The sequence below is a fragment of the Enhydra lutris genome, unplaced genomic scaffold, assembly GCF_002288905.1.
Source record: "Enhydra lutris kenyoni isolate GAN:26980312 unplaced genomic scaffold, ASM228890v2 scaffoldscaffold75, whole genome shotgun sequence".
Classification (NCBI taxonomy): domain Eukaryota; kingdom Metazoa; phylum Chordata; class Mammalia; order Carnivora; family Mustelidae; genus Enhydra; species Enhydra lutris.
The window spans coordinates 2242829-2268293 of NW_019154159.1; the positions used below are offsets into that span (position 1 = coordinate 2242829).

The 25465-nt window shown below is 59.9% G+C and overlaps 1 protein-coding gene across 4 annotated transcripts in view; it reads left to right on the forward strand.

The window, feature by feature from the left end:
* LOC111160354 (septin 9) overlaps positions 1-25465 on the forward strand; it is a 121713-nt gene that overhangs the window by 72687 nt on the left and 23561 nt on the right. The window contains exon 1 of one of the 4 annotated variants that reach the window (XM_022523413.1): positions 17999-18018. The exons of the other annotated variants lie outside the window; for them this stretch is intronic. The gene's annotated coding sequence lies outside the window, so the exon portion shown is untranslated. Of the gene's footprint in view, positions 1-17998; positions 18019-25465 lie in introns of those variants that run through there. 4 annotated transcript variants of the gene reach the window in all.

Sequence of the window (25465 nt, forward strand, 5' to 3'; positions counted from 1 at the left end):
CCATCGGAGATGGCCCCGGGCTGGCCTTGCGTGGGAGGCTCACTAGCCTGGGATGGAGGGCCCCCCCCACCCACCACCGACCTCGCCCACTGTCCGCAGCACATGGTCGTCATATCCCGAGACTGGGCTTGGGGAGGGTGCTTCTGGGTTTTGCTGGTGGCCACGGTCTCCTCTGCTTGGAGACAGACCTGAGGTCTGTGGCATGTGCTGTGCAGGCAGAGCCACTTGCCCACCTGGGAAGTGGGTGTCCAGTCCCGCGTGGCCTCATTTCGTCATAGAGGAATTGAGGGCCATGAGATTTTTGGAGATGGGAACTGCCATGGGTAAGAGGCTCCCCTCCCGCCCCGTCCCCATGCCCCCAGCCCCACTCCCCACCTCCGTGTACCCGAAGCCTCCCTGGGCATGCCGCCCCATCTTCCTCCTGAGTCGCTGCTGGTCAGTAGGGGGCAGTGGAGGTTGCGGGTCCTTGGAGAGGAGTGGGTACAGCGCTTTTGATCTGTCTCTCCCTGGAAAGTCTCTCCGATCTTGCCCACAGTGGCTTCCCTCCCTGCTAACGTTTTTCCTGGGGTTGTCACACTGGGTGGTGTGGGGGGTCGCCACCAGGCTGGGGACGGAGCAGAACTGTGTTGATACAAACTCCAGCTGAACCCACATCCTCTGTGCAGCCCAGCGGGAAGGGGCCTCGAGGCAGGGCCTGTGGAGCCCCCACTGTGCGTCCTGTCAGTGGCTTCTGGACCCGCTCTGCCCGTGGAGGCGAGGGGACCCCGGGCCTGGCTGACAGCTCTTTGGTACGTTCCGCCCGCTTGGCCGGCCGAGCCAGCGTGCCTTCGTAGGGGCTGCTGAGAAGCTGCGAAGCATCTGTCTTCCTGGTTGAAAACAACCCTTATCTTTTGTGATTGAAAAATTATGCCAACTCATGGCAGAGAAAATTAAATCCAAAAACTCGAGAGAATGCGCTCACTGATCATTGCGTCTCTTCCAAGCTGTCTTTCTAAGAGTATGCTTAATACAAGTGAGTTAAAAACAACAACCAAAAAAGCCCAAAAAAACACAAAAATGGGATTGGACACTTCTTTCTGCCACACGCAAGCGTGCTCCCTCCTGGGGGGTTTTCCTCCTGCTGCCTGCATCTGGCCTTGTAAAGACTGGGCCCACTTGTTCTAGGACAGTGTGCAAAGTCAGAGGACCATCTTGGGGCCACGGGGACTTGGAAACAGGCTGGGGAGCTTTCAGCAGAGGGGGGTGGTGGACCAGGGCTGGGCCCCCCCCCCCCCATGCTTCCTCTTTTTATTCCGTGGGATTATCTGTGAGTGGTGTGGTAAGGAGTGTGGGCACAATGCTGGGCGGGGACGACCTTCTGGAAGCATGACCTTGGCAGCATGGCCAAAGTACTTTGTTCCCATCTGTGAAATGGGCTTATAGAAACACACACTCCAGAGATCTCGGTGAGAAACGGTTTTGTCCATTCGAACAGAGGGCTTCGAGGAGCTCCGCCATCGTGGTCTGTGACGTCTGCCTGCGTTCTGACCTCGTTGCTGTTGCCGCCTCCATCGTCCACTGTCAGGCTGTCTTTCGTTCATTCACCTTTGGAGGTGCCAGGCCTAGAGCTGAGGACTAGGGGTAGATCCTGGGGTATCCGGGGAGAGCATGAGGATCTCAGGGATGGCCCCAACTGCCCCACCACTCCCTCCTCAGCCGGTCCCCACGAGGCCAGCAGGGAACGGGGCCGGCTCCTACCCCTTCTTGCTGTGTGACCTGGGACAAGTGGCTGAGCCCCTCTGTGCCCCATTTCCTAACCTGTTGAAGGAGGAGAGCCACAGGAGGGTTCCAGTCGGGTCTCTGTGAGGACCCAAGGGGGTTGCGTGTGGAGCTCTGGGAACTGTGCCTGCCATTTGTAAGCTCTTAGTCAGTCTTCGCTCTTCTCGTAGTTTCGGTCCTGGGAATGTTCTGGATCTCGGGACACTGACGACTGTAGATGAAATGCTTTCTCTGGGAGCCGTCGAGGAGGGACTGTAGGAACATCGACTGAGTGGGAGCCCTTCCCTGGAGCTCAGTCCCCGTTCTGCAGGGGGAGGCAGCCTGCCCTGGAGTCCCTCTTCCAGAAGCTGGTGTCCTGGCTCTGAGAGGGGGCCATGGGGTGGGGCGGGGAAGGGTGTGTGTCTGATGGCTCTTTGCCAGGGATCCGGTTCTCCCAAGTTTAGACCCTCCCTGCTCTGACACCGAGGGTCCTCCCTCCCTACCTAATGGGCCCGCTGCATTCTCAGCTGCTCCCACAGTGCTTTTGGGGCCGTGAGGCAGAAACCCCAAACCACATGGCCCGAGAATGTACTTTAGCGCAAAGTGGGAAGCCCAGAAACCGGGCAGCTCTGGGATACTCTAGAGGGTGCTCCATCAGCCGTCCTCGTCCTCCAGTGTGACTTTGCTGTCAGCTGGTCCCCGTGGTCACAGACACCCCAGCGTTCAGAGGCAGGAGGGCCCACTCCTGTGAGCCCTGCCCCCCGCCCGGCAGCTGGGGCCCATCTTCGAAGCCCCTCTGTGTGCTCCCTCGTGCCCCCCTTTATCCCAGGGTTTGTTTCCCAGCCCCTGACCTCCAGCTGAGACGCCGCGGCTCCTGTCCCTGTAGCACGAGGGGTTTCAGGGCTGAACAGAGAGGAAGGTGCATCCCTGAACTAAATGAGGGTTGGCTGGGAAAGGGGGGTTGAATTGAGAGACCCTCCTTCAGCAGAGGGAGCAGGGAGGAGGCCTCCTGACTCTTGCTGTTGTCCGCGTAGACACGAGGCACCTAGGGGCCATTCCTTCCTGATGGGGCGAGCTGGGTCATCAGTGTGAGCCAGTGAGGCAGGACCCGGTTTGGCCCGCCCAGGGGGACCTTACTGTGGTCCCCCTTCCCCCCAACCCCACCCCCCACCCCCTATCCGTGCTGGAAAAACAGCAGCTGTGGCCATAGGCACTGACCGGGCTTTCTTGGGGCTGCAGAGGGCTGGCTGAGCCTGCCCTCCAAGCTGGATCCAGCTGTCCCGGGGACAGGCTGTAGATACAAACGCTGGGGGAAAATCTGCAGGGCGGGGGGGGGGGGGGGGGGGGGGTCAGGGAGGCCTGGCTGCTCCTCCCTGCAGGTTTGGCTAGGAGTGCACCCTGCTCTTTCCTGGTCCCCCTCCTGCCCCTCGTGGTTGGTTTCCTTTCCTGCCCCTCCCCCCGGCTCTCCTCTGCGTATGGTACTAATTAACTCCTTCCGCCCGCTTCTCAGTGGACGAGAGCAGAGCTTGTGTGGGGCCTCCCCCAACCCTGGGTCCCCCCCACACCCCTCCCCGACCCTGGGTTCCCCCCGCCACATTCTCCCCCTCCCCGATCCTGGGTTCCCCCTGCCACATCCCCCCCTCCCCAGCCTTCTGGCCTTCAGAAACCAGACATTTTGCCTGTGCGTGTAGGTTTTGGTGCCATAGAACACCAAATCGATGCTTTTCCGTGTGTCTGAGTTTCTCCCTTTTCTGCTTGGGGAAGGCCCCTCAGCTTGGGGTTCCCAAGCCAGGTCCCCAGCACTCACCGGGACAGGCAGACCTCCTTCCGCCTCTCTGGGCAGCTTCTCTTCGCTTTCCTAGAACAAGGCCCAACAGTGGGGGTGGGGGGCTGTGGCTGGGGTCCTGCCCTTCCCCCGCCTGGAAGTGGTGTGAGGGGCAGGGTCGGGGGTAGCCCCCAGGGAAGGCCGGAAGCCCTGCCAAGCCCCTGGTTTCTGGAAGATATTCCTGGACTCCCCACCCCGGCCTGGAGGCCTCGGTGTTCTCTCTTCCACGTGAGGCTAAGTCTTGTTCAGAGGCGGGAGGAAGGAATGAACGCGGTTTTGAAGAGGATGAGGTCATTGTTCACCTTTCTCGAATGTGGACGAGGGTTGTGGCCTGGGGCATCTGTGGTTACCAGCTCAGGATGGTGGTTGGTCACTGGGAACAAGGGCGGGGCTCCAGCATCTCAGCTGCTGTCAGAGGGGAGAGAAGGAAGGAGGGTGGGGTAGCACCTTCTGTGGACCGGGGCCTCGAGCTGCCAAGGCTGCACAGGGCCCCCAAAGACTGGCACAGTGGTCTTGGTGTCCCTTCGTGGTGACTTGGGCTTCCCAGGGACTCTGCATGGCCATAGGATGCTTTACCTGGTGTATCTCCTTTCATCTGATCTACTGCACTGGGAAGTCAATTCTGTGATTCCCATTTCACAGATGAGGAAGTCAAGGCACAGAGAGGTTATGTAACCTGCCCAAAGCCACACAGCTGATGAGGGCGACAGAGAGAAGGTTTGAATTCAGGAAGCCTGACTCCAGAGCCCCTGTCCCTACCCACCGACATAGCTCCTTGGACCTCTGACCTTGGGGAGAACCCAAGGCCACGAGAGGGGCAGTGACTTGGCCAGGGTCACCCAGCAGGTTTGTGGCAGAGCTGGAATCCTGTCTCCCTGGCCAGCGAACAGGGCCTGTGTGCAGGTGGAACAGCCCATCCTTGGAGTGGGACTGGAGGGTGCAGGAGTCCCTGGTCAGTGTGGCCTGGTCTCCCACATATCGTTCCAGAAAGACGTCAGTCCAAGATGGGGTGTCTGAGGGGCACAGACAACCTTTGGACTGATGACCACAGTCATTCACGGTCGGCTCCTTTGGGTATGGCTTCCCTTCGCCGTGTACCTGTCCTGCCTTTGGTCTGAGGCTTGCCTCCAGCACAGGTGTGGGGATCTGCACACGTTGGCATCAGAGCCCTGCCTTCATGTCATCGGTGAGGCAGGAACCTCTTGGGGCCCTCCGTGTCCTGCGGAATCTGCACACGCTTACCCTGAGCACACGGCTTACCCAGGGCAGGGCTGAGAGCCTGGAGGGAGGCCTGGCCGCAGGCCTTCTGTACCTGTCAGGCCTCCTGACTGTACCAGCCGATGGTGTGTGTTCTTGGCCTTGACTGTGCATGTTTTTATGTACGAGGTGCGGGCACTGGCTGGTCGGCCTCTGCTGTCCACCTCTGGTTCCCAGCGTGGTGGGACTGGGTGGGGCCACAGGAAGTTGGCGGGCAGGGAAGGGTTAATGATGAATCCCAGGGCTGGGGCTCCTGCTCCAGCTTTTCCCAGGGAAAGGGCAGGACCAGAGGCCTCTTCAGAGGAAGGGGTGGGTGGGGGAGGCAGTGAGAACGAGCTCTTCCGCACAGGCACAGGCACCCCGGCCACCCGACTTCTGCGGGCCAGCTGTTCAGAGAGAGCCCGGAAGGTGGAGGGAGAGCTTTCGATGAGCAGAGGATGGAATGAATGTGGGATTCATTACTGGGGTTTGGCAGTGCGAGGAGCCTCACTTTCTCCCTGGAGGGCGGATGGGGGACGGGGGGCGGGGAGTCCCTGGGCTGGAGCCATGGGGAGTTGGGGAGGGGCTGTCGGGCCAGAGCCCCTGCCCATCCCCCATGGCTGAGCTGGGGGGCTGCCGCTTCCCTGTCCCTGGGCTCCCCTTGCCCTGAGAACCCGGGGCTGGGGTCACGTGCCTCTGCTCCCCTGGCTTCCGCTGGAGGGAAAGGCCTGGCCTCCTTGGCCCCTGCCACCTACGGCCTCCTGTTTTGCTGCCTCAGCGGCCTCTCTCGCAGAGGCTGGGGTGGGTGTGGGCAGAAGCCACTTCCGGGCCGCCGCCCTGGTCCTGGAAGCCGCTGAAGTCTGCTGATGCCCCTGCAGGGTGGGAGGACACCAGAGAGAAGGCCAGGGTGTCACCGCCTGGGATGGCACGTAGAGAATGTTCCCAAGTGTTAGGCCGGGGCTGTCACTGGGTTCCAGAGCTGTTGTCTGCGGGAGTGTCCCACTCCTTCAGTGTAGGGAGGAGGAAGGGAGAGGCCCAGAGAGGCAGAACCTTGTCAGATGACAAATACGTGTTGTAGGTCACAGAGTTTGTGACGGTTTGTTACAGCAGCAACAGGAAGCTGATACAGTCAGGAAGTGGTAATCTTCTTCTGGAAAGATTCCAGGCGAATTCTCTATGTGTCCCGAGCCCTGGAAGACGCTGGGCTCCCCCAGCCTCTCCCTGCTCCGGAGTGGGCAGGAGGGCTCCGCCAGGCTGGGCAGGAGGGGATCCAGTGGAGCAACGGGTTCCCCTTTCCAAGTGAAGGCAGGGGTGTGAGCTGGCTTGCCCGCCTCATTCTTGTGGCCTTTTTTTTTTTTTTCCCCTAAACGTTCTGTAGCTGAAAAAGACTCTGGAGCTCATCTGCCTGGTGTGCATGTGAGGAAAGGGAGGCCCAAGGCAGCTCAGTGCCAGGGTCAGGGCACGCAGGGAGTTCAAGCCAGGCTTTCAGCTCGCCGCCCCCAGCACTGTCCTCCATTGTGGATGGTTAGCGGACGTCAGGGAGCAGACTGGATAGGCCTGGGGAAGCTGGAAGAGCCGCCCCTGCAGCCTCTGCTCCCTTCCCCGCAGCCCTGCCTGGGCCACCGGCCTCTGCCTTACAGTGCCTGGAGCCCATGCCTTGGCTGAGGCTGGGGAAAGGCCAGGTGCCCTGCATGGGCGAGGGGGCCTCCTCTGCACATCGCTGCTGCCCTCCACCTCCTGCGGGTGCCTCCAGGCTGCTGGGGCTCCTGGAGACCTCCGTGACTGGCCTTGCCACCCCCGCCTTTCCCCATCGGCACCCTGAGGCCGGCAGCTTGAAAGAGTAAAGCTCTTCTTTCTGGCCACGAAACCATCCCTTTCTGAGCAGAGTGGGGACCCGCTGAGCAAGTCCCTATGATCCTCCTTTCCTGGGATCCGGAAGAAACAGCTGGGAGTGACACTTTAGCACGGTGGGGACCTCCGGCCTCATCACTTGCCCCTCGGCCTCTCCAGACATCTGCGTGCAGGTGCCCCTGCCGGCGACGCCTGCCTTCTCCTCTCATGGGGCTTGGGCCGCTTTTAGGATCCACTGGGAACAGCCTGGGTGAACCGTTCTCGGGTGCCGGGGGTCCTTGCGGAGTGTTGCCAGACCCTTCGCTGGGCTTCTGCCTACCGCTGCGTTTTAGCTCCGGGTCTCCTCCCTGATGAGATCGGAGCCGCCCAGGTCCGCACACCCAGGACAGAGCTTGTGCTCCGGGCACTGTTCCGACGCGCACCGCACGAGGAGACGAAGGAAGAAAGCGTCTAATACCCCGTTTCCGACTCGTATATCGCGGTCAGTGTTCATGGCCTGTTACATTTTTGATGTGCTTTTAAAAAACTTTCTTTTGAAATTGTCTTAGACTATAGACTCACAGGACGTTGCAAAAGTCACAGAAAGGAGTTCCCGTGCCCTTTAGCCAGCGTCCTCCCTCGCGACATGTCATTATCAAAGCCAGGAAGTGAGGGTGGTCCAGTGTGAACTCAGTGTGAGCTGAGTGTGAACTCAGCCGCAGACCCCTTCAGCTTTCACCAGCTTCATGGGCACTTCGTTGTTTTGACCCGTGGTTCCACGAACTTTTACCACGTATGTGGATTCGTGTGCTCTCCGTCGCAGTCGGGGGACAGAAATGTTCTGTTCCCCAAAGAATTGTGCCTGGTTTTGCGCTTACCCAAGGGCACTAGACAGCACGCTTTCATTATTTCTTTTTAATTTATTTTATTTTGCCTTCTTTCACTGATTATTGTGTATTCATCCTTTTTTCTTGTCTTTTTTAAATGTACCTTTAAAAGAGAAATTCCCCCAAGAGATCCTGCGGGCGCCCCTTTAGGGTTGGAAAGCACAGATGCTCCGGCCTCTCTGCACCAGCAGTTTGTGCTTATTCCTGTTTGCATCTCCAGCTCACAGCCCCGTGCATCTTGGCCGCAGATGCTCGCTCCGGGCTGTTCCCGGCCCCGCACCCGCGCCCATGCCGGGAAGAGGTGGGCGGCCCGTGGTGCTGAGCACCTGCTCCTGCTGGTCTGTGCACATTCTGCCTCTTTCTCGGGTTCCGGGGATGGGAGGACCATTTCCCCTTTCGGTGGCTGGGAAGACTGCTGCCAGGAGCTTGAGAAATTTGCCCAGAGTCCCTCAGCTGCTAGGTGGTGGGGGATGGAATACAAAGTGGGGGGGTGGGTGCCCGAGACCACAGGCTCCTCCGAGGGAGGGATCACTGGCCCCCCAGCCCCCCGCACGGGGAGGGTCTAGCACTATGGGGTGCTGGGGCTTGTGGCGTGAGCCCGGGTCAGCGTCCCCTCTCTGAATAAACAGCCGGAGGTGATGTGTGGGCTGCTTCACAGCCTCGAATTTCCTGAGCTCCTGCTTCTCGGGGGAGAGAGGAAAGAGCAGGGCTGGCTCGTGCCCAGTTCAGACCGGCTTCTCCGTTGCTGCAAATGGTGGTTTCACCTGTGCCCCTGTTGGTGCTAAAGGGGTGAGGGGCTTCAGGGCCCCCCCCAACAGTGGGTCCCGGCTGATGGAAGCCTCATGTCAGTCTGAGCAGCCGGCAGACCTCAGGCCCGAGACCAAGGCCTCTGCCCCGAAGGAAAAAACAAGGTTCCTTTGGCTGGAACACTTTCTGCCAGGTCACGAAAACAGGCCTGGAGTGGGGGGCTCCCCCTCTCCGGGCGAGGCGCTTCATGTGGTTTCCAAAGCCCTTTGAGGCTGTAAGCTCGTTATCATCCTGCCCAGAACCCCATAAGGGAGGGCAGGAAATTCGAGCAGGCACCTTGCAAGCAGCTGATGAGCAAATGGGTTTGTTGCCTCGGTTTACAGGTGAGTAAACTGAGGCTCAGGGACGTTATCAGGCCTTTAGCCAGTCAGTCACAGAGAAGCTCACGCCTCATTATTCCCCCGGGTCCTCCGAAGATTTCTTTAGCTTTTAGTAAACCTGCACCATCAAGGACCATGAACACCCGCGTGCCTCCGCCTGGCCCAAGCGGCAGCAGGAACCAGCCCTGTTTCCTTCCTCCCACCTGACACGCCCGCATCCTTCCCACGTGGGGCTTAGAACGTCCACAGTGTCGCTTGCTGTGTTCCTCTCAGTCGTGCACAGTGGTGTGGTGTTGTGCACGTTGGACAACTGGGGGTATGAAGTATTAGCATCCTTGGGCGCCTTTTGTGTTTGGAAATGTGAGGTCGTTGCCCCCCTGTGCCTGTAGTTCTGGTGGGTGTATATTCACTGCCCGAGGTTCGTGGGCGGGTGGCCCCGAACCACGATTCGCTGTGCTCTCCTCCGTGGACACTGCGTCATTTTCAGTTTCTGCCTTTAAACATGTTGCTGCCGTGACACGTTCTTGTGTTCTCTGGTAACTTTGGAATTTGGGTTTAAAACTGTTATTCCAGGATCTCGGGCAGACCATCCTACCTGTGGGGCTTGTGATCTCTGCCCCCACCCCAGCTTTGTCCGGGAGTCTGGAACCGATCTGATGTCTGGCCTGGAACCAGAGCAGAGGGCTGGCAGGCTGAGAAGTCTAAACCAGTGTTTCCCAAACTGTGTTCTGTCTGGGACCATGAATCAGTATTAAAGGTGCAAAGTGGTTCCATGGCCCAACAAGTTTAGGAAATAAAAGAGTTTAAACAAAAAAACAAAAAACCCAAAACTCTAGAGAATATAATATTTAGTATGCTAATAAATAATTGTAAACATTAAAAGAGGGGAGCAGTTGATGGTTATATTTGTGGAAACCTTTTCGGACGGAAGCATCCTGCAGAACAAATTTTCTTGCTTTAACAGACTTTGAGAAACGGGTCTGAATTGTTGGCTGTGGGTGGGGAAACTTGGATTTGTAGTGAAGAGAGGGGTTGCTTTTGTTTTTGTTTTGTGAGTGCTGGTAAGGAAAAACTTTTCCTCTATCTTCTTAGGTTTAGCACCAGGGGTCTGCAAATTAAACTGCAGGAGGCACCCCTCCCCCCCAGTTAAACATCAGGAGCCACAGTATGGAGAGAAAAGACAGCTTTAATCACATAGGTATGGGAGTTTACAGAAAAAATGTGATGCAAAGGGACAGTTAGAATGAAGCTTATATGCTATCACCAGAAGGGTAAGAACGCTTACTGGAAAACAAATCACTTTTTGGAAAGATAAATTGCCCTTAGGAGAATAGATGGGAAGTAGATAGTTCTGTGAATGTCTCTTTAGGTCTGGTGTGAAGACTTTTTCCCATCTTCTGTGATGAAGTCTGTGTTGCCTGGTTGCCCAGAGCAGGGGATTGGTGACAGCCAAGTCCTTCTGGGAAGTTCTGCTTTTAGACTGTTAAGAGATTTCAGAGCTCGAATGGCTCCTCAGAATCACTTTTTTTTTTTTTTTAAAGATTTTATTTATTTATTTGACAGACAGAGATCACAAGTAGGCTGAGAGGCAGGCAGAGAGAGAAAGAGGAGGAAGCAGGCTCCCTGCTGATCCTGGGATCATGACCCGAGCCGAAGGCAGAGGCTTTAACCCACCGAGCCACCCAGGCGCCCCCAGAATCACTTTTACGTCACAGTGATGTCCCCTGGACCCCTCCCAAGGTCTCCTTTTTGTCTTGTTCTTTTCCAAGTCCCAGCCGGGCAGCGGGCAGCGTGGAGACGCTTAATGGAAATCAAAGAGCCTTGCCCATTGGGTGGCCTTCTCTGGACAGTGGAAGGAGCTGCTGACCCCTCAGCTGCCCCCTCATCCTGTGCGTGCCTCTTGTACATTTGGCTTAGAATGCTCTCGGCAGAGACCCCGGGATCTCGCCAGATTCCAGACATGTGTCTGCATCTGTCAGACCCACACGGTGCCTTTTTTTTTTTTTTTTTTTTTAATTTTTAAGATTTCACTTATTTATTTGAGAGAGAGCGTGAACACACAAGCCAGGGAAGGGGGGCAGAGGGAGCGGGACTGGATCCCAGGACCCTGAGCCAAAGGTAGCGGGAGTGACCAGGCTCCCCACACGGTGCTTTTCAACCCAGAATGCTTGGTAGAGTCCCCTGAGAAGTTTTCAGAAAATACCAACCCCGGATTAGTGGACTCAATGGCTGGGGTGAGGCCCCGCCTCTGTATTTTTTGGAAGTTCCCCTTTAGAGTAGTGATGTGCTGCTAGGATGGAGAACCTGTTTCCAGAGGTCAGCCGGGGTCTCAGAGCCTTGCGCAACCCCGATCCCGCCCCCGCCCCCGCCCCCAATCCCACTGTCTCAGCTGCTGGGCTTTGGTTTCCGTCCTTGTTTCGTGGAGGGAGGGCGTGGAGGCTGCTGCACGTATCACCAACCTGGAGCGCCCCCACCCGGCAGCCCTCCCTCCTGACACCCGGAGAGAGCCCGCCCGAGACAGCTTGGGGTCTCTTGGTCTTTGAAACCGGTGCAGGGTTCGGGTTCCGGCTGTTCCGTGGCCAGGCATCCAGAATTCTGGCTGGCTGTCACCGGGGCGGCCCTGGGGCGGCCCCGGGGCTCACGGGTTCCCGAGGGAGGGTGGGCGCGGTTGGAAGTGGGCCTGGGGCTTCCCTGATCCGCCCCAGGGGCCCTCATGCCCGCGGTTGGAACAGAGCTGGCTACCAAGAGTTAAGATATCATCACATAATTTCCAAGACACCCTGTTGACGTGATAGCTCTTCAAGGGGAGAAAGAAATGTGTATTAAGGTGCCCTGGAGGGGAAGAGGCAACCTGACAGCAGGAGGTGGGAGGAGCAGGCTTCTTAGAAAGGAGGAAATGGGGCCTTCCTGCCCTGGAGCTCCACAAACACGCATCTGCTACCTAGGAGACCAGGAGGGGGTGGGTAAGTCCCTCTGGCAAGTGCTGCAGATCAGGGTGTGACTCCAGAAGCATGGAAGGGTGGTCGAGTCTGAGGGAGGGCATCTGGAGGGCTTCCTGGAGGCAGTGATTTTTAACAGGGGTGGGGTTTTTAGGAGGGGTTTGGGAGACTGCGGGGCCTGTGCTGTGAGAGGTGGTTGAGCTGGGAACACGGTCTCTGGGCTGAGTCTGGGGATGGAGAGGAGACCCCCGTGTGCTGTGGAAAGCCCTGCCTTGGGGGACAAGGGAGGATAGCGCCCTGAGCAGTGCCTTTTCAGAAGGAGGGGCCGTTCATCTGTGCGCCTGCCCAGGTCAGCCTGGTGGAGCTGGATGTTGGCGCTGAGCATTTTCTCAAGAGGCTGGTTTAAATAGTGAAATGGGCGGACGCCAGACAGCAGAGGTTAAGACGCGAGCAGGTGGTGGGAAGATAGGACCGCAGTGCAGACCAACTGTTAAGAGGTGGGGAGAACGCCAGCGGTGGAAGAGATCGTAGCTGGGCCCAAGGGAGGGGCCTGGTTTTTGAGATCGGAGGCAGCCTGACTGTTGTCCTTGGTCATGTTGCAAAGAAATCTGAAGATAGATGTCAACCAGATATGACCGAACCACCAGCCCGCTAAGCATTGCTCTGTGGCGAGAGAGACTTTGCAGGCCCTCGCCCCCCAGGCTTGCCTGAGCCCTCGCTCTGGGCCCCTTGGGAGCCCACCCTAGGACAGCAAGACCGTGTGCAGGCTCCCTGCCCCCCAGGGGTGTGTGGCTGCACCTGCTGGCTGTCCACCTCAGGGGCCTCACGCTGCTAACCCACCACCCAGCCCTTCCCCTGCCCTTGTGTGCAGGGCAGCCCAGCAACCCGCCTGCAGAGCCTAGGGAAGGGTGTTTTTTTCTTGGCCTTTGATGGTAAGTATCTGTGCATCCCATGGGGGTTCATCCAGGGTGGGTTGGAAAAGAGGTCGTGGGAGGGCTGGGTGTCGTGTTTACAACCCCGCTTCGGGCTTGGCAGGAGAAAGCAGGGGCGGGGGTGCGCCGGGGCATGCGTGCTTGTGGGGGTGGAGGGAAGGGAGGCTGCCACGTGACCACTTCCTTTCCTGTCTGCTGCCCTACGCCCGAGGGGGTTGGTCTCGGGCATCATCACGTGGGTGTCCCTGCATGGCGGGTGGGTGACACCCCCCAGACTCTGCTTTCCTCCCAGTTGGCCCATCTGGAGGTGGGAGCCTGCCCTAACTGTCCCCCTGCCGCTTTCAGAGTAGAACCCTGTTGCAGGCCACCTGTCCTGCGCTGCCACCACTCCCTGATGACTGTTCTGGAAGGGGGCCCCCAGGGAGGGCAGTGGGTGCTGCTCACAGGCAGGTGGAATGGCTCCCGGCAGGCATCCTTGTCAGGGACGCCATGGCACCCCTTCCCCTCCCCTGCCCCACATGGCAGCCTGTTGTCCAGCAAGGGGGCCAGAATGTCCTGGAAGTGACAGCCTTGGAAAACCCGACCTAGACCCCCCTCCAAAGGGCTGGGAGGGATCCTTTTCGTGCTTCTGGACTACCTTGGCCCCGAGGTTTCCTCTAGCTCTAAGTGGGTGTTTCCCCGATTGAAGGCAGAAGCTCCTACCTCACTCTGGGTCAAGTCAGGACTACAGGGCTGTGTGAGGGTCCTGGGGCCACTGTGACAGAGTACCACAAATTACCGTGGCCTTAGGCAACAGAAAAACCTACTGTCCTGCAGTTCTAGAGGCCCTGGGTCTGGGGTCAGGTCGCTGGGCTACGTATGGTGTGCTGTGGGCAGGCCCCAGGAGGATCTGTCCTCGTACCCGCTCCAGCTTCTGGTGGCTGCCCGTGGGCCTTGGCTCGTGGCCACGGCACCCAGTCCCTGCCCCCATCGTCACGTGGTCACCTTCCCTGTAGTCTTCAACTTTCCCGCAGGACACCCAGGATAGTCTCTGCATCTCGAGTCCCTCCTGCCATATCAGGGGACCTCCCCAGGCTCCAGGCAGGGGACATTGCTCCGTCTCCCCCAGCGCCCCTGCTTTGTCTTGGGGCCCTTGTGGCCTCCAGGTAGAAAATAACACGATAAACTGCCCTGCGGAGAGGAAAGGACGCATTAGACTGTTTCCTTCAAGTATAGTTTTTGTGGTATATTTTTATGGCGTCCAGAACATGAAATTCACCGTCAGTAACACTTAGCACATTCACAGGGTTGGGCAGCATCACCACGATCTAGTTCCAGAACATTCCCATCCCTTCAAAAGGAAACCCCATGTGCATTAAGCGGTCAGTTCCCATCCCCCCACCCCTGTCCTGGCGGCCCCCAGTCTGCTCTTTATTGACTCTTTTCTGATCTGCGTGGCTGTGTGTGACTTTGAAGTCAGTAAACAGAGTCAGGACGAGTTGGTTACTGGAAGGACGAAGGTGCACGGAAGTCAGAGTGTGGAATGCCCGGGCTCGGAAAGGGCGAGGCCTGCGGGAGCTCAGGCGGCCCACGCTCTCCGTTCTTGGGGTCTCCGCCTGCGTTTCCCCCCCACGCTGCCCTGTCCCCCTTTGCAGTTGGCCCCGGACGACTTCTCTCCCTTAAGTCTGCATGACCTCAGGCTTCTGGGGCCTCCACCAGAAAAGCTGCTGGGTCCGGGCTGCAGGGAGGACGCTCGAACGGCCCAGCTCATCACTTGCTCGAGACAGGCGCGAGGCTGGGCCGCTGGTCAGCCTGCGGTGGGCTGCCTTCGAAGCAGGAGTTCACCCTGGCCTGAGCACCTGTGAGCCAGATGGGACAGAGAACCCCAGAAACCGGTGGTGGTCTCACTGACGCTTAGCCCAAATACAGCAGAGTAACTTCTTTGGAGAAGTTGTATTCTTTGTGATAGTAGAATGTGGGAGACATGTCCCCAGTACATCCCCGGGAGGGGGCGGTGTGAGGTAGGGATCAGCGGTCCCTGCGACCCAGTAGAGGCTACTGTGGCTTCCATCAAGCTGTATCCCTTAGCACCCCCAAACATGGCTGCGCGTGCGCCACGGAGAGCGAGGTGTAGCGGTCAGATAACGGGTCTAAGTGAGCTGCCCCCAAGGACCTGGAGCCCGGGGTCGATCGAGAACCTCCAACGGCTGCCGGCACAGTAGCCATAGCAGCCGCTGACCGCGTGAAGTGTGCCCCGACCGGTGGTGCCTGGCCGGCTGTGTCGGGACAGCATGCGACCCTGGATCGCGGGGTTGTGAGTTCGAGCTCCACGAACGGTGTAGAAATTACATAAATAGGGCGCCTGGGTGGCTCAGTGGGTTAAAGCCTCTGCCTTCGGCTCTGGTCATGATCCCAGGTTCCTGGGATCGAGCCCCTCATCGAGCTCTGGGCTCAGCAGGGAGCCTGCTTCCTCCCCTCTCTCTGCCTGCCTCTCTGCCTACTTGTGATCTCTGTCTGTCAAATAAATAAATAAAATCTTAAAAAAAAAAAAGAAATTACATAAATAAACCCTGAAAAGAAGAAAAAACAAACGTGCCCAGTCCAAACCAGGGGGTGCTGTGAGTGCACGAGGCACACTGCATTTCCGAGGCTCAGTACAGAAAGGAAAAAGAGTGTAAAATGTCTAAAAAGTGTTGGGACCCCGGGTGGCTCTGTTGTGAAGCATCTGCTTTCGGCTCGGGTCATGATCCCGGGGTCCTGGGATGGAGCCCCGCCTCAGGCTCCCTGATGAACACACAGCCTGCTTTTCCTTCCCTCAGCCCCTCCCCCTGCTCGTGCGCGCTCTCTTTCTCAAATGAACAGGTTCTTTTTAAAAAATTTAAAAATAAAAAAATAGAAAGGGTTTAGAGGGGTGACATGTTGAGTTGATACTGTTTTGGCGGTACTAAGTAAAATACGTTAAGTGTCGCCTGTTTCTTCTTACGTGTTAAACGTGGCTACTGGAAGCCTCCAGTGACAGATGTGCTGTGCTTATGGGGCCTCACTTTCTGTTTCTGCTGGGGATCCGGTGGGCGGCTGTGTGGGCTCCAGGCCATTCCGGTAGATGCTGGGTGTGGGCCGAGAGCGCTGAGCGGGCCCGGGGGGCAGGGCTAATTCATGAGAAAAGCGCCCCCCCACCCCTGGGCTGAGTGCCTTGTCAGGCCCGGGGGGTTCCCTCTCCTGCGCTCTGGAGACCCCCATCCCATGGGCGATGTGCCAGGGAACGCGTGGGAAGCACCCAGGCCACGTCCCGGGCCAGCAGTCTGCAGGGGTGTAGGGAGAGAGGAAGAGGAAGGGCAGGCAGTGGCCTTGGAGAGCTGGCAGGCTGCCCACGTGGTGCCCAGGAAGGGGGTGGTAGGTCCTGGGGGACAAGTCTAGGTGAGAGGCAGGGAAGGAGGTTCCAAGGGGAACGCTGGGAAGGAGGGGCCCTGCGCACAGGACAGGCGTAGACGGGAGGTGGCATCTCTATGGTTCCGTGTCAGCCTTGACACCGGGTGTGACAGGAGTCGCTCCTGCTGTCACTTGGAGCTGTCCTTCAGGGCCCAGTGGCAAGGGCCCAGCAGGCTGGGCAGGGGGTAGTTGGAGGGGCTGGGCCCTCCCTCTTCCCTGTCCTAGGAAACCACCTGTTGGAGGAAAGAGAAGCCTAGCTTCCGAGTGGCCAGTCTTCCTAGCTTGAACGTCACGTCCTGCTTTAGTTCTTGTAAGGTGATCGTGTCCATTTCACAGGTGGGGAAGGTCAGGTCCCACAGGGTTGGGTAATGAGCCAAAGCTGATTTGAGTGAAGGGGACCTTGATTCTGCTGTGTCTCTGAGGCCCTCAACTCAGGTCCTCCACCGTCCTCCCTTGCACTGAGATGGGAACAAGGACTCTGGACACAGGGTCCCTCCCCTGGAAGCTGCCTGTGTTTGGCCCATGGCCCAGAGACCCAGGGCAGCAGCTCTGCACTCTGAGGGGTCAGGAAGGGAGTGGGATGCCAGCCTCCCTGAGGCCATTATGGCAAACCTGGAGACTCGGGAGGCCTTGGGGAGGAAATTGGCCATCTGGAGTGGGAGTGGCCAGGCTGGACCGCCAGTGGCTGCTGCTGGGGAGATCTGGTTTCTGAGGAACTGGAGGGAGGACCCGCTGGACATGATCAGCCTGCCAGTGTGGCCAGTGGGTTGGGTGCTTGGAAGGTGGGGTGGGGGCTCACCCACCAGCCATGGTGGCGAGTGGGGATGGGGAAGGAGAGAATGCCTTGGGAGTAGGGGCTGGGCTAGAGTTGCTCCTCCCACGGGTGGCCACCTGCTCAGGTGTCACTCAGAACTCCTTTGCACTTGAACTTCTCGCCCTCTGCCCCTGCAAATTCCCAACACCAGCAAGAGCTCTCCCCTAGTGGGGAGTAGGTCTGGGGCTGGCTGCCTTGGCCCCGCCTGCGCCTGGGAGTGACTCACTCAGGGTCAAAGGTCGTGGCACAGGATGGGTCTGGCGGATCCCAGCGCCCAGGCCCAACCCCAAACAGGGTGGCTCCCAAGCCCCTCCTTCTGGGGACCACCTAGCCCATCCCTGGGGTCTGCAGGGTGAGTGACTCACTGCCTGGGCCCTTAGGGCTGTAGAAGCTGCAGCCCCAGCTCCCCGAACCCGAGTGCTTAGGCTCCAGGAAGAAGACAGAGCTTGAGGTGAGCTGGGCTGGCACCACCCTTCCCTCCCTAGCCCCGGCCCATGGTCCCCTTCTGCTGCTTCTCCCTTGGGGGTGATTCTGTCACCGTGGCCTTAGGCAGTGGGCAGCACACAGGATGTGCTGTGCTCTGGCCCCCAACGTCCAGACCCTGGAACAGCCCCAGCTTTGGTTCTTGACGGCTTTCCGGGGGGGCGGTCTGCAGCCCTGTGGGGAGGCCTGCCCGATAGCCTGCTGTGCCATCTGAGCTTGGACGGGGTTGGGACCCATCTGGGGCTCACCTGGCAAAAAGGGTGCTGTGCCGGGCAGGAGGGAGAGGGGGCACCCCTGGGCCATGTGCGATTCCTGGCACCGCCCTGCACTCCTTTCCCATCTCACCCAGGCAGGACAATCGGAGGAGAGGGACTGCAGGCTTCTCAGGCGCACAAACTTCTTGGCCAGGGCAGCTGGACTGGGTGTCCAGGTGAGCGCCTCCTGCCCTCTCTCCTTCCTGGACCCCATGGCCCTTTCCTTTTGGGGGTGACTCAAGCCAGCTGGGGGGCTCAGCTCCTTGGCGTTTCCCAGGCACAGAATGCACCCCGCACGGCCCGGTTGGCTTCAGGCCTGCAGCCGGGCGCCCCTGGTCTCCTCCGGGGGGGGGGGGGCTCTGCTCCCCTCACCCTGCCTCCGAGCCTCGGTTCTCAGGCGGTCCCTCCTACCTCTGCCGCGCTCTGGGAGGCTCCTTGTTCCGCGGCCACAAAGCCCCTTTGATCCTCTGCTCGGCTCGGAGCCATGTGACCCGGTGGGCGGGCCGCGCTCTCAGGCGGCCAGCGCAGCCCGACTCCGCGGCTCGGGTGAGTCCTCCGCTCCCTTTGTTCCTTGCAGCCTCGCACCGGCGGCGGGGGGCCTTCAGGTGGCGTGGCCGCCCGGGGACTCCCCGAGGGCACAGCAGCGGGGCTGAGAGCGGCGCCTCCCCGGGCCCCCCGCCCGCGGCCGGCGGACTGCTGCGGGTCCCCGGGAGAGGGGCGGCGGGAGCTCGGTCTCCACGCGGGGCCCAGATTTTCGGCCGCGGAGCAGAAGAAAGGGGCTTTGTGCGGCCACAGCTATCTCTTTGTAAATATTTGGCCAGCTCGGCTGAGTGGTTAGGTCCTCCTCCGGCGGGGAGTTTCTTGGAGCCGGTTTCCCGTTCGCAGGGGGCTTCCCTGACTTCTAGGAGGCCCCGGGCTGGAGGGGGGGGTGCTCGGGTTGGCTGCAGCCGCCTCCTAAAACCGTTCCGCGCCGATTGTCAGCCGTTGGGGCCGAGGCTGGGTGGGAGACTGGCTTCGGCAGACGCTGGAAACGCGGGATCCGACGTGGTATCGTGGGTCGGGGAGTTGGCGGCGGGTCGTCTGGGTTCCGGGGCGCTGTGGGGGATGCGGCTCACTCCCGGAGCAGGCAGGGGCTGGGACGCGTGCGCCGAGCGGGAGGAGGGGGAGCGGGGCGGTCCGCCACCCCTTGTCAAGGAGCAGGGGTGAGGAAGCCGCCCCATGGGGACCTGCCATCGGAAGGGCCTTCCAGCTGAGACGCTGGGGAATGCCCCAGACTCAGATCCCACGCTGGCCCAGCGCGTCCTGCCAGCCCCAATGCTGGGAGGGCCGAGGTGCTCTGGGGCCAAAGCCATCTGCTGCTGAAACTTCATCCCACATGTATGTCCTCTTGTCCCCCCCCACCCCCGCCATCCTTCTGCCTCCAGGCACTCCATCCTGGTCCCCCTCCGTTTCCTCTCTGCTGGGGAGTCTTCCCAGCTTTTGTCAGAGGTTTGGGGCACATCTCTGCTCACCAAAGAGCAGTTTGAAATTCCTTTCCTGGAGAAAAATGTGCCACCCAGCCAGTGGGTTTCTGGCTGTCGAGACAGCGCCCTGATCGGAATTTGGTTTGGATCCCTCATGGAAAATCCTGTTAGGGGACGAGGGAGAAAAATTCCCCATGGGCTTATATGATCCTTTATATTCCCTTATAACCCCTTATAACTGTGTGTGGACTTCCCACTTCATTCATTGTGGGTGTTTACATAAATGTCATTCCTCTTTGGGCCTCTCCCCGCAACCCAGGGGGCCCCTTTTCAGGAAATAGGAAGAAGAATGAGTTTGTTTAACAAGTTGGGGCTGAAGAGCCAGCATCTGCCTGAGACCTCTTGGATAGGATAGGATTCTTGCTTCCCTCCTTTGGATCTCCTTTGGGTTAAGGTGTGACTGCGGAAGGAGACCTCTTTCGAGGCTGACCCCCTCCCAGGCATCCCCATGCCCCCCCCATCATTTCCGTGTTGTGGCACCTACGACACCATCGTGTCTACCGGTTTGTGTGTTTATTTCCTCCAGACTGCACCTTGTGGGACGATGGTTGGCTGCTGTGTGGGGAGGGGCCTACTCTGCGTGGGGCCCTGGGCGCTCCAGGACCGAGAAGTCAGCACCGTTCTGGATGGGAAGGGGACACCCACAAGGCTACACCCAGCCAGGCCAAAGACAGCTCTGGTTGGGGCCCGTTGGGCCATCCCCTGCACGCCTGGCCCAGCCTGTCCTCCCCAAGTCTGGAGGACAGGGTTTACCCTGGGCTTTCTCCCCAGAAGCCCTGTACCCGCTTGGGTGACCAGAGTCTGGGCTGACTTTCCCTCCCCACCTCCCTGGCCACGTACTGTCCCCACTTCCTGTTCCGCCACTGCCTGAGCTGCCCTTGTCATTGTCAGATAGGACAGAAGCATTCCCTGGGGGCATTCAGAGAAGGGGAAGACCCCATCCTTAAGAGAGCCCCCGCCAGCTCCAGCCGGGCCCAGCTTCCTGTGTTGTCGAAGAGCTCAGTGCTTTTTTCGGAAGCTGCTGGTTCACTGGGGAGCTTCCAGGCCCCCTGCCCACCGAGATCTCAGGTGGCTTTTCCGTACGGCCCGAGAGTTCTGGGTGCCCTCCTCCTCTGCTTGGCTGAGGGCTCAGGAAGAAGGACTGTATTTCAGGGCTGGTGATGTGGGGAGAGCCCCGCGCCCTGCAGCCGGGCTCTGGGGAAATGCTTCCAGCACAGATCACAGCCCTCGGCGAAGACGCCGTCCCCAGGCTTCTGCCTCCAGCGGCTAGCTTTGATTTCTCTGTTGAGCGCCAGCCTGGTTCCTTGGACAGGTCGGGGCCTGTTCTCAGGAGCTCGGTGGAGCCTTAGGAGGCCTGCCCAGAACCGCTGCGAGGGTGGTGGGCTGTGCAGCCGGCTGTACGGGCGATGGGGGAGGCCCAGGGCTAGTCACAGGCCCTCCAGCCCGCCCCCTCCCAGCCGGCTCATCTGGAGCCTTGTTCAGGGTTGGCGGAGGGACGGGGCTGGGGATGGGGGGGCACATCTTGCCTGCGGTGGCCTGTCCCTGGGCCTGTGGGTGTGTGAGTGGGGTCCACATGCTCTCCTCATCTCCTTCTCTGTTACCACCTCTGGGAAGCGTGGGGCCACCAGGCCTGTGGGGGCAGAAGAGCAGCCCTGCCAGGCCCAGGGGTTCTGAGTTCTGATTCTGACTTTGTGGAGGGGCCTGAGCTGCCGCTGGGCCTCCAGGGGGAGCAGAGTTCGCGCACAGCTGGCGGGAGCTGGTTTCGGGGAGGAGGGCCTGGGCCTGGGCCTGGGCCTGGGGGCAGCAGCATGGTGCACAGGGTGTGCAAGGTGAAGGCCAACCTGTCCGCTCCCTCCCCTCATCCTGGCTGTTCCAGCCTCAGCTGAGTTTTCAATGTTTTGGTTTGGGTTCAGTAGCTGGATCATGGCAAGGGCACCCTGACATTTCTTGTCCCTCTCCTGAACCTGGGGACCGGGGACAGCTCCTGAGAGGTTGGCTCCTGACCACCCAAGGCTGCACCTGGAGCCCCAGCTCTGGGTCGGGGGTGAGTCACCGACACTGACCCGCACTTGGCCTTGGGCAGGGAGGCTCCGCTGGTTCCGCTGTGGTGCTCTATGCTGGGCTCTGTCACACCTGGCTTAGGCCCTCCCCTTCCGGGACCTGTGTCCCCAGAGGCCTGCCAGTCCTGGCCCTGCCCTTCGAGGGCCAGGCACCGAGTGGCCGGTCATCGAAATAGTGTCCTTGCTGGTGTCCCCAGTGGAATGTGCGCAGACCTCCCCCGACCCCCCAGGCCCGGTTCTAGGTGCCTGTCACCAGGCCTCTGACAGCAGATAAGATTTTCCTAGCCCAGAGCAGGACGGTGAATTCACCCTCCTGCGTGGAGGAGGGACCCGCCCACATCGGGTCAGGAGGTTGGTGTCCAGTCTAGGGTCTTTCACTAGACCGTGGGCCTGTGGAGAGAGGGCGCTTTCTCGATCTCGGTCTCCGGGTCTGGAGCTTGCTCAGTTCATAATGCTCAGTTCACGAACGCACTCCAGTCAGCGCGGGGGCACCGCAGCTGTTCATCTGTCCACCCGGGACTCTGCGGTTTCCACGCAACGAGCTCCTGGGGCCTCACACGAGCAGCTGCGGGTCCTGCTGTCCTCACGCGAGCTCTTCTTGGAGCGTTTTCTTCAGGCCCCAAATGCATTCTCCCCGGGGCGGGGCACTGGGCCAGATGACCCTGGCACCGCTCTGTACCCTGGTTCCGGGGAAGTAGGGGACCAGGGAAGGGATCCATGTCATGCCCCTGTCACTGGCTGTCCGTGGTGGGCTCCGAAGACTAAAGACAGTGACAGTGGCTCCACTGAGTCGGAGGGAGAACGGCTGCTGGTTGTGGGTGGGGGGCCACGGGTGGGCAGCGTGGCGTGGAGAGCCGTGGAGGGAGGCGGCACATCTGTGGCAGGGCCACGTGTCCTTCCAGGAATTCTCTCCCTCTTGGCCTCACTCACCTACGCAGGTGGGCTGGCCTAGCCCTGTGGACCCGGACCACAGGGTGGAGGGAGGCTGGGAGGCCGTGGTCGGTTTGCAGACCCCATGCTCTGCTGATTGGGGGCTGGTACCCATCACTCTGGGACTTGGCAGTCGGTCTGCTGGGGCTGGTCCCTGTGGCCGGCACCATCCGGCTGACCATAGTCACCTCTGGGCCTGGTCCCCGGGGCCCTCGGTCTTCACCTTAGGGAGTTTACTTAAGTAACGAGACCGCCAGGTTCCCTACCTGGAAACTGAGGCAAAACAATAAAGTTATCCCGGAAGCATTTTTAGGTGGGTAAGAGTTTCTTTCTTTAAGTAGGTTTGCTTAGTAGGAATAAGGTTATTTATTACAGAAGAAAGGAACTTTAAACTGACCCCAGGGACCCCCTCACCCCAAGGCCAGTTTGGCCTTTGTGGATGCTGGTGTCCCCTCCCAGCCCTCCTGCAGCCTCTGCTCCCCGGAACCCTCCGGAGCCCACCTGGCTGGCCGAGGGGCTGCTTCCTGCGGGTCAGGACTGTGCATCTGAAGGGTGCCCAGCGCGGACTGTGCGAGGGCCTCCCGGTCGGTCTTCCTGCACGCCAGGGATGTTAGAGCTCAGGGCACAAACCCATCCTCCCCTCCCTGCAGGCAGACGCCAGGGACCAGACCTGGGAAGCAGGTCACTGGGGCCCATGGGTTCAGTAGCTTGACCCACTGAGGCCAAATTGGCGGCAGTGGAGCTGGGACCCCCTTCCCGTGTTTCCCCTACTCAGGTTTAGTGTGAGCCCCTCTTAGCCCCCCCGCTGAGGGCCCCAGCAGGCTGAGGACCCTTGGAGGCCGGATCCAAGAGAGCACAGCCCCCTGGGTGAGGCCTGCCATCCCTCGATGTGGTGACTCTAGGTGGAAGGCGGGAAGTTGGGGAACAGTGGGGAGTCTGGTTGGGTCCAGCGGTCCTTGTGTACCAGACGAGGGGAGCGTCGGATGGGGTGGGATGGCCGGATTTGGTGGACACTGGGGATAACTGGGTGCCCACCTCCGCTAACTTGGTGTCGGCCGGCCTCCAAGGACTGGGGGGACTTAGTGTTTCCCGAGGCTCCCACTGCACCCCTCATCTTGCCCTGCTCATGCGCTGGGACGGCCTGGCTGCTCGCGCCCCAAATTCAGGGAGGAGATGGATGTTCAGGGAGGTGGTTTCCCACGCTGGGCCAGTGACCTGCCCCGCCCCCTGTGCACATCTGGAGGACGCTGTGGCCTTCCACACGTGGCTCGCCGCCTCTGAGCCGCCATCCAGCGTCCAGAAGGCATGATAACAGTCACCGCTTCATGGGGTTGGCGTGAGGGTGAACGGACATAAATCAGAGAATGTACCTGGCCACGGAGATGTACGTTAGCCTGCGACGGCTGCTGTCATGAGTTCCAACCACGTGGCAGCCCTGGGACCAGCAGGGTAGGGAAACACACATAAGTCGGGCCTTCCAGAAGTTTCCAGTCCAGTTAGGTAGGTGGTGTGTACACGCCAGCTCCAAGACGAGACGCCCTGGGACCCACGGGTGTCCCCAGGAAGGCAGCTCATTGGCCGCGGGGACTCAGCAAAGCCTTCAGGGCCCGGAAGTGTTGTACCGGTCGGCCCGGGCTCCCTGGACACAGAGGAGAGCAGCTGGGAATCGGGGCAGCCAGAGAAGCAGGACAGGAGGGCAGAGGAGGGGCGCGGGGGGTGTGGGGCCAGTCCCCTGTGCTGTCCTCAGGCCGCCCAGCTCCGTGCACACCCTCCACACCGCACCTCTCCGCAGATGCCTGCTTCCTGCTTTATGCTCACCTGGCGCAGGTTCCTCAGCTGACCTTCGCGTCCTTCCAGAGGTCTTGGCTGCCTCCCCAGCCTCCCCCAGGGCTCACGGTGGAACCTGCGCGCCTGGTCTGTCTCCCTGAGGCTCCTGGGTCCTTGCGTGTGGGCCAGCAGCCACCTCTGTCTCTGTCACTTCCTGCTGCGCTCACCCAGCCGTGCGTCTTGGACGCTGCTCAGCAGGAACGTGCAGAGAGACTTCTGGGCCTGAGACCCAGGCCTGGTCTGCCGGAGCCTCATGCTGCCGGCTCCTGGGGTGCCGCTGGGGCCCTGGGAGGATGAGCCAGCGGCCTCTCTCTGTACATCGCTTTCCGCGTCTGGCTCAAGAGCAGAAACTCCCGTCTGCTGCTCCTTCACGGGGCTGTGGGGGAGACTGAGTCAGGGCTGGGAGGCGGGTTCTTTGCGGGTCCCAGGGTTTGCTGGGTGGGTTGGGGGTAGAAGAAGCCCCTCCGTGGGGGCTGGTCTGGGCTGCCTCCTCCCCATGGGGCTCTCCAAGGACAGCTGGGGAGTAAAGAGCTAATTAACACCACGGGGCTCTGGAAGACTCAGTACTAAAGTTATAATTAAACCTTGAGCCACCAGAGGCCCCTCTCTCTCGGGGGCCTGGGCTGCCCCATAACAGTGGGGCTTCAGTGGATTCTCTCTCTCTCTGACTTGTTTTATGGAGCCTCCCGGCAGCATCCCTAGGGCTTGGGATCGGGGAGGGAGTGGCTGAGAGCCTCTAACACATCTGGGGTGGGTGCTCCCAGAGATGGCTCCGGAAACCCGGGGCCGCCCCCAGCAGCTGCTGGCTCCTGCAGTCACTTCCTCTGCCCCACCCGGCCCGCGAGACTGAGCACCTGCCTGCCCAGTGTGTGTGTCGGGCGGTGGGGGGGGTGCCAGGTCCTGCTGCTCCCGCACACAGCTGGTTCTGGTACCGGTGTCCCCACAGCCGGGAGGGGATGCTGAGTGGGCTTTCCCTTGTCCCTCCTGCCCAGAGACCTGGGATGAGCCAGTGTCCCCTTTGTGGTCCCCAGCTGCTGCATGTTTACTCCTGCCATCCCGCCCTTGAGGGTGAGGCTTAGGGCCTCCTTTGTTATTAAAGGGGCCTGCTCCTAGTTCACTGAGACCGACAGGTTCAAGGCTGGGACACTGAGGGCCCTTTTTCTGAGATGAATGTTGAATCCTCATGAGCACTGTGGTGAGAGGAGCACAGTGGGAAGTCACGGAGGAGCCCGCCAGCGCCCCACTCCCAGGGCTGCAGACTCAGAGTGGTGCTGGGAGCTGGCCATGGACGGGACACAGTCCCCGCTCTCGTTTACTAGGGATCCCTCACGGGACCCCTGTTACGTTGTTAATAGCTTTGTTGAGATAGCATCCATACACCGTGAAGGTCACTCTCCCAGAGCGTTCAGTTCAGCGGTGTTTCATGCATTTACAAAGTACTGCGGTTATTGCCACTGATGCTAGAACATTCTCATCATCTCAGAAGAGACTCTGTATCCATTAGTAGCCAGGCTCTCCACAGCCCCGGGCAGCACGGATCTGCGTTGGTCTGTATGAATTCTTCTGTTCTGGGTATTCTGCATGACTGGAATCCAACGCGTCTGGCTTTTCACTGGGTGCAGTGTCTTCAAGGTTTGCACTGTGTCAGGTGCC